This window comes from Acomys minous (genome assembly GCF_964271855.1).
Source record: "Acomys minous genome assembly, chromosome: 1".
Taxonomy (NCBI): domain Eukaryota; kingdom Metazoa; phylum Chordata; class Mammalia; order Rodentia; family Muridae; genus Acomys; species Acomys minous.
Genome location: NC_140483.1, coordinates 94,557,821 through 94,566,278, shown reverse-complemented (window position 1 = coordinate 94,566,278; position 8,458 = coordinate 94,557,821). Strand labels below are relative to the sequence as shown.

General features: G+C 41.9%; 1 pseudogene across 1 annotated transcript; it reads left to right on the top strand.

Annotated features, from left to right (window-relative positions):
* The first annotated feature begins 3,790 nt into the window (after nt 1-3,790).
* On the top strand, nt 3,791-5,113 carry LOC311596670 (heterogeneous nuclear ribonucleoproteins C1/C2-like; annotated as a pseudogene). Its single transcript has one exon. The product of its transcript is annotated as a heterogeneous nuclear ribonucleoproteins C1/C2-like (transcript).
* The last annotated feature ends 3,345 nt before the right edge of the window (nt 5,114-8,458 follow it).

Genomic DNA, 8,458 nt, shown 5'->3' with positions numbered 1-8,458 from the left:
TTATGATAAAAATTAATTAAGCCTCTACTAGTCAAGGTCCCTAATGGGTAGTGAATGTTTATCTACAGATCTACTCTGGAAAGCCACATAGGGAAGCCTCCAGAGAAATGAGTGCAACTGTAGGATATGGTTTGTGTTTCAGGAACGCTTTTCAAATTCTAGCTCGGAAATCGTTACTGAGAGGGCAGAGTAAGCCTTGGGCAAGACCAAAGGCAAGAGAACCAGTCAGAGAGAAGTCAAGAGCCGGGTCCAGCAATCAGGGTCTTGAAGTCCTTTGGACCCAGGTGGCCATGGCATCAGTGAGGGCACTGAATTATAGAGGAGAGCAGATGGGGCCCTCTAGGGTCTTTAGCAGAGAGGTTTCAGGACAGGGTAGGAGCCACTGGCTGATTCCCTGAGCCATCTCCTGAGTTTTGCTTTCTCCTTGAGATGCTCTCCTGTTTGTTTATTTGTTTCACTCGTTTCTCTTTTATGCTCTTTCTAGCCAGAGTTTCCTATGTTCCAGGCTGGTCTTGAACCTGTGTAGCAGAGGATGAGCTCCAACTCCTGCTCTTCCTGCCTCCCCATCCCAAGTGCTATTCATTTATTCTTATCTCTACTTGAGTCCTTACTAGGAAGCAGGCTCTGTCCCAGTGGGCTGGATCCCTTCCCTTCGCATCCTAGTTCAGATGAGGTCCATTGAGGTTGCAGTCTGGGGGTTTGTGAGTGGTAGGGGCAGACATACCAGGCAGGTATTGGGTAGAAGCTAAGGAGGAGCTGGGTAAGGTGAGGGTGGGGCTTGCCTGAAGCAAGGCTGAAGCTGATTCTCCGGCTGGGTCCAGAGGCTTTGGGAAGGTCGAGCACTCAGAGAGAGGCAGGTTACGGCATGACATTACAGTTTGGCACTTTCAGACATGAACCAAGGACATATTCTCCATGTGGTGTTCTCAGGAATACAGATTTCCTTAGGACACAGACTATGGAACTCTCTTCCTCATTTTGGCTTTTGGCTGCCATTTGCGGGGGGGGGGGGGGATGGAGGGGGACGGTACCTGCTGGTTTTCAGTAGACTGACAGCTCCAGAACCTGATGCTATTCAGTGATTTCCAAGCACGTAAAGACATTAGAGGCAGGCTCCCAGTAACTCAGACTGTCTGGTGCATCTCTACAAGGAGCGGTCGAGGGAATTTAGAGTGGATCCACAGGAAAAATGCAAAGGAAGTGTTATCATAAGCCAAGAGAAAGGAAACAACGTAGTTTGATTATACAAAATAACTATCACATGATTGACCAAGGGAACAGCGCCATCTTGGTTAGCATGCCTTTGAGTGTTCTATAGGAAAGCCTTAGGTGTGGAGTTGTGATCTCAGTGCAAATTGTCTCCCTAGGAAGGTGTTTTATTCAAGTGCCAAAAAGAACAACAGCATGATAATAATGTTTTTTAGTAATAGTAAAGGAAACATAAAAGAAAAAAGATTCATCGAATTAGATTCTAGCATTTAAATCCTAATATTTTTCTGGGACAATAGCTGGAGTATCACATTAATAATACTAAATTAGGTATTTAATACAGATAATTAAGTTATTTAATGCAAATAAATTTATATTTAATACAAACCAAGTGTTCATGGATGTTTTTCAATGGTGGTTCCTAACCCTGTGGGGGTTGTGGATATTTTATCTTTTCATACTGTTCAGAATTTCATGGGCCACAGTGAGCCTTTGCTCCACAGGGTCCTATGGCATGAACCACTTGTGAATTATAATGTAAAGACCTCACTTGACTCAACTCTACTTGTGATGATGGTGGACTACTGTGTAGTTACCTAAACTTCCCGTTGCAAAAAACTAGGAAGTTTTTATATAAAAAGGGAAATTTTCAGTCTACTGAGAGGTTTGTAGCCAGAACTGGAAACGCCTGGAGAGAAGGGAAACTCCCTGAGGTGAGCACCATGTTCCAAATATCTGTTCCCTTCAAGAAGGTTCTTTGACCATTAAGCACCAGGGACTCAGAGCTTGAGAAACCAAGCAGAAAATGACTTCTAAGAAACAGAGTATTAGCAGGGCTGTCATCAGTTCCTCATGGCTGGGCAGTCAGAAAGTAAGCTTGAGGGTTACAGAGGCAGCAACATTTTGAACGGCCAAAGTCCTGCAGAAAATGATTCAGCCTAAACCATTTCAGCACTCGTGGAACAAAAGGAGGTGGCTAAGAGGTGAAGTTGCTACAGAGGGCTTGTCCACAGTGCTGAAGAGACAAACACTGGATCTCATGCTCATCCTAGGATGAGAAACCCTCCTCTGTGCCTTATAATCTAGAACTGGAACCATCCCTCTTAAAATGCCCCCCCGCCCCGTGTCTGAAATGGAAAATGTAATAGATGGGTTAGCAGCATGTAATTGCTGACTGAAGAAATGATTAGGCATGGAAAGATGGACAGACATAAAATTTACAGTCTAGACCACGAATAACTTGTGTTTGCTTGTTTTTAGGTTTAGGAAATACAAGAGAAAAAAAAAGCACTGGGAACAGATGAGATAGATGAGACGAAATAAACGTAGGTGAGAACTCCTGGGAAAGGGAAGCAGGTGAGTGAGAGGTCACGATGCAAGAAATGAGACTGATTAATGCTATCAAGCCCTAGGGTCATGGCACATAAGACACAGTAGTATAAAGAAAGACACAGGAACCCACACCTCACCACATCACAATACGAGTACTAATAGGAGAAAGAGAGACCGCACATCCCAGGCTTACAAGAGGAAGTGAGGGCATGCGCAGCATCGGAGAGACATAGGTAGAAAATGGACATAAGAAGATAAACAGTAGCTAAAGTATGAGAAATTATATTAAATGTGTCTGACAACACTCCAGTCAAAACACAGAAAGAAAAGAGAAAACATGCACAGCCGTGTGCCTCTTGTTAAGAAATACACCCTATGCATAAGGACTCAAGTAAAATAGATTGTAAGATATACTGCCAGAAAGTGAAAAGGATATTTTAAAAGTCAGTCCTTTAGGAAGACATTTTTGTCATTTGAGACCGTTAAAGGAACTTAGAAATATATGTACCAAGAGCTCTGAACCTAAATATCAATTAGGGTTCATATTTCTAGTTGAGTTTTTTTATTAGAACTAACTTTTCCAATAATAAGTAAAAAATATTACATCAATAGAGACTCAGAAAACATAATAAGTAAGTGCCTTCAATTTATAACAGCATATTTAGAACAACACCTCCAGTAACTCCAGGATACACATTTTTTTAATGCAAGTTTCAAAGATTTACATATCAAACTATAAGTCAATAACAGAAACAAGTAGAAAATCTCCACAGATTTGGGGACTAAGTGGTAAACATCCAAATGCCCCATGAATCAAAGAGAGAGAGAGAGTGCAGTACAAATGAGGCTCTTATGGATGAAATGACAATGAAAATATAGCATCTCGAACTATGTAACTAATGTTAAAGCATATTTAGAGGAAACATTTTATATTTTAATTTTATGCATTTTGCACGCATGCATATCTGTGTGAAGGTGTCAGAACTCCTGAGGCTGTTACAGACAGCAGTGGCGAGCTGCCTTGTGGGTGCTGGCAATTGAAGATGGGTCCTCTGGAAAAGCAGCCAGTGCTCTTAACCACTGAGCCATCTCTTCAGCCCTGAATAATTTATCATTAAATGTATATGCTTAAAAGAAAGAGAGAGAACAGATTTTTGTGAAGAGGCAGAGAGTGGATGGTCATGTCCTTCTCTGCTTGTTGTAGCTTCGGTATCTTGGCATTGACCCGAAGTATGAGAGGCAGTCTCTTCTCGCTCTCCTTCTTGTGAGATTTTTTTTTAATCTTCAGCTATATTTTCAGCTTTGTGAGACACCTTATCATCAAAGGAGATGGCTAGCAATGTTATCAACAAGACAGATCCTCTATCCACGAATCCCCGTGTATTCATTAGGAATCTCAACACTGTTGTGGTCAAGAACTCTGATGTGGAGGCCATCTTTTCAAAGTATGGCAACATTGTGGGCTGCTCTGTGCGTGAGGGCTTTGCCTTCATCCAGTGTGTTAATGAAAGAAATGCTCAGGCTGCTGTCGCTGGAGAGGATGGCAGAATGATTGCTGGCCAGGTTTTAGATATTAACCTGGGTGCAGAGGCAAAAGTGAACCGAGGAAAAGCTGGAGTGAAGCGATCTGCAGCGGAGATGTACGGGTCAGTACCCGAACACCCTTCTCCGTGCCCTCTGCTCAGTTCTTCATTTGACTTGGACTATGACTTTCAACGGGATTATTATGACGGGGTGCTCAGTTATCCGGCACGTGTTCCTCCTCCTCCTATTGCTCGAGCTGTGGTGCCTTCTAAATGCCACCGTGTGTCAGGAAACCCCTCACGAAGGGGCAAAAGTGGATTCAATTCGAACGGGGATCTTCTTCCAACTCTGGGAAGTTGAAAGGTGATGACCTTCAGGCCATTAAGAAGGCGCTGACTGAGATAAAACAAAAAGTGGATTCTCTGCTGGAAAGCCTAGGGGCGCCGGGGCAGGGAATTGAAAAAGAACAAACAAGCCGACTTGCCCTTCTCATCCCCGGTAGAAATGAAGAACGGAAAGTCTGAAGAAGAGCAGAGCGGCGCCTCTGTGAAGAAGGAGGAGACTAATGTGAAGATGGCGTCTGAGGCAGGTGCAGATGGCTCTGCTGAGGAGGGCAGCCTGCTGGATGGTGATGATAATGAAGATGGGCAGAAGCAGGGAGATGACCAGCTGGAGTTGATCGAGGATGATGAGGAAGAGGCTGAGGAAGGAGAGGATGACAGAGGCAGCGCCAATGGGGGAGGATGGCTCTTGAGCACGTAGTGGAGTTTAGAAATCTTACCCCATTATTCATTTACCTGGGCGCTTGTGAGAGATCAAAGTAACACCAGATCCTCCCCTAGTGACGTCAGCGCATCCTCACCGCTCTCCCCCTCCTATTCCTTCCTGTGCCCATCAATTCATAGCCGCCCTGCACCTGGCTCCATTTTCACTTCCTTTGATGCTCCCTAGTAGTTTTGGTAAGTCTTACCCTGTAAGTTTTGCTTTAATTTTGATACCTCTTTGACTTAACAATAAAAGGATGTATGGTTTTAAAAAAGAAAGAAAAAAGAAAAAAAACCACCAAAATTATTTAATTTTACACCTCAACAAATTAGAAAAGAATGACAAAAAAAAAAAAAGGTAGAAGAACTAAAATGGGAAAGAATACAAATGAGGGGAATCAAACGGGAAAAGCCTTAAATTGAGGAAGCCAGTAAATCTAAATGGTGGTTCTTTGAAAAATCTAATAAAATTGATACATCTCTAGGAAGATTAATGAGAGAGCATATGAATATAAATGACCGCCATCTTGTACAGAAAGTCAAATGTCACTGAAGATGTGACTAAACCTCAGAAGACTATAAACTGTTATTAAAAACTTTCATCACTTCAGCATGCACAAGATCTGAGCAGGTCAAACCAGACAAAACCCCAGCACTGAGTAGGGGAGGTGGAAAGTCCCAGCCCTAATATAGAAGCTGTTTGTGACTGACCCCTGCTGGGAAAGAGAAATTCCGTTCTCTACAGTGGAGTGAAGCTGAGTGTACCAACCACTCTCCAGGGCAGGCCAATGGCCAGGAGTAGATGGCCAATACAAAACAGACTCCATGCTGTGTGTGCGCGCGCATGCGTGTGTGCGTGTGTGTCTGTGTGTTTTGTTTAGTCTTGGTAATTTTTGTTGTTTTTTAGTTTATATTTATTTACTTATTTTTTTAAGAGCAGAAGAACATGAAGTTATGTGGATAGAGAAGTGGAAAAGATCTGGAAAGAGTTAAGAGAGGGGAAAGAATATGATAAAAATATATTGTATGAAACATTTTAATAAAAATGAATTAAAATAAAAAAGTTGTAGCTTAAAAATTCAGATGAATGGGCACATACTTAAAAACACATTCTTATCAAAAGTGATACAACAAGAGATAAAAATTCTAATTAAACTTATGTCTATTTAAAAATTAAATCTGATAGTAACAGTCATCCTACTGGAGGCCAGATGGTTTCCCCAGTGAACTCCTGAAGCATTTAAAGAAAAAATATAAGAATTAAACAAATTCCTTCTAGAATTTAAGAAATGGAAATGCTTCTCAGTCATTCTATGAACACAAATAGTTTTGGTGCCCAAACCTGATAAGAGTCACAAAAATAAGAGTAGAAGCTTTCTTAAAAATATAAAAGTAAAACTGTTGGAAAAGTAACTAATAAAAATTTATACCCATTCACACTTTACAAGGAAACTCAAACCAAACCAACCAGCCAACTAAACCAACCAACCAGCGAGCCAACAAAAAAACACTTGCCCTGCGTTCAGTCCTAATTAATAAGAGCAAAGTATAGTGATGCATATATATGAAAATACCATAATGAAAGCCATTACTTTGTATGTATCCTAAAAGATTAAACTAAAAAATAATGTATTTTCCATTCTGAGGTTTCAATGAAAAGTGCTCTCAGCATGAGTAGAGTGACTCGTCTGGTAGAATGTCCAGTTACAAGCCAGTTAGTCACCGTGGCTTTCAGAGCGGCTGGTTTCACTGGGTCAGACACTATGCCAATACATAGTTTTACAGAGCCCCACTGAGATATCCTCCCATCTTACAGGTGAGGAAGCAGAGAGTCAGAGGCAAGCAACTCGTCCAACAGTGAAGACTGAAATCACATCGGAACCTGATTTTTTAACCAGCATCATCATTGTGCCCGCTTCTTGGGCACAGGGTCCTTCATTTGCTTTTTCCTCCCATCTTCCACAGGACGCAATCTCCCACTGCTCTCCAGAGCCCTGATGCTCCACAAATCCTTTTCCCCAATTCTCTTTCTCTTGTTGTGACTCACTTCCTGTCCCTCCATCAAGAGTCAGCAGATTATGGCTGGCCAGGCTACAAGTGGAAACAAGTGTGAGGTCCAGCGTCTCACATTTGTGAATCATGGGACAGAGTTTCTGTAGGATAAAGAAACCTGAAAAATCTAAATCAGGTAATTTGACAAAAGGACGCACGTTTTGACTTCTTCATATAATTAATTACTTAGTTAAATAGCTAAGTGGTGTCTGTGTCTGTGCGTCTGTATCTGTGTTTCTGTGCTCACCTGTGATTGTTCCTGGGAGGGCCAGAGGTCAGTGCCAAGCATCCTGAGTTATTTCTCTCCATCTTTGTGACCTGATGTCTTAGTTAGGGTTAGTATTGCTATGACAAAATACTATGTCTGAAAACACATTGGAGAGGAAAAGTTTCCCTCATGATTTCCTATAATAGTTCACCATCAAAAGCAGTGACAGTAGAAACTGAAGGACAGGAACCTGGGGAAAGAGCAACTGATGCAGAGACCAAGAAGGAATGCTGTTTACTGGCTTGCATCCTATGATTTGCTCAGCCTGGTTTCTTACAGAACGTTGGACCAGAAGCCCAGGGGTGCCCCCCCACATAATGGGATGGGCCTTCTACATCAATCATTAATTAAGAAAATTTCCCACGGTCTTGCTTTCAGTCAGATCTTACAAAGGCGTTCTCTCAATTGAGGTTCTCTGCTCTCTGATGACTCTAGTTTCATCAAGTTGACATGATACTAGATAGCACATTGGAACTCAGCTTTTTGGCTCTACTTCTTGGCCAGCGAGCTTCTGAAATCTACCCATTGCTACCTCCAGATTCTATTTCTACCCAGTGGTGGAGTTAGAGATGTCTACTCTCATACCTGGGTTGCACATAGTACATAGGAGCTCAGAACCTTGTACTTACACGGTAAGCATTTTACCCACAAGCCATCTCCACAGCCCCAGTTTGATTTACTATTATGAATTTTTCCCATCTACCACTTCATTGTTGCTTTTCTGAAAAGAAATTCATTAACACCAGTGTAGCCATGCGTCTGATCTCTGGTCTTCTTGATTTTCAAGGAGATTTAGGCTACCAGTTATCTTGTAGGAAGACTATCTATCTATCTATCTATCTATCTATCTATCTATCTATCTATATACACACACACACATATATATACACACACATGTACACACACATATATATACACACACATATATACATATACATACATATACCTACATATACGTGTGTGTGTGTGTGTAAATATAGTCCCTACATGTAGGAAGTTGAGACTAACAAGACAACTCTGTCGTGTCTTCAGCATCCTTTACTTTCAGTCATGTATTACTTGTTAGGCTAACAGTCTTATCTTAATGGGATAAGATTGACTCACTGAACACTACAATGTGTCGCAGTAGAATGTTAGTTATTTCCAAGCTAGGTAGGCATGGGGGACTCCAGGAGCTGGTGAGCTGATACCACCTACTCTGTTCTTCCACTTCCCCAGTGAGGAGATCTAGTAAGAGCAATTCAGAGACAAGAGGGAGGGAACATCAGGTCTCCTGTGCCAGGGTAGAGGGTGACATTTGGAGTCAGAT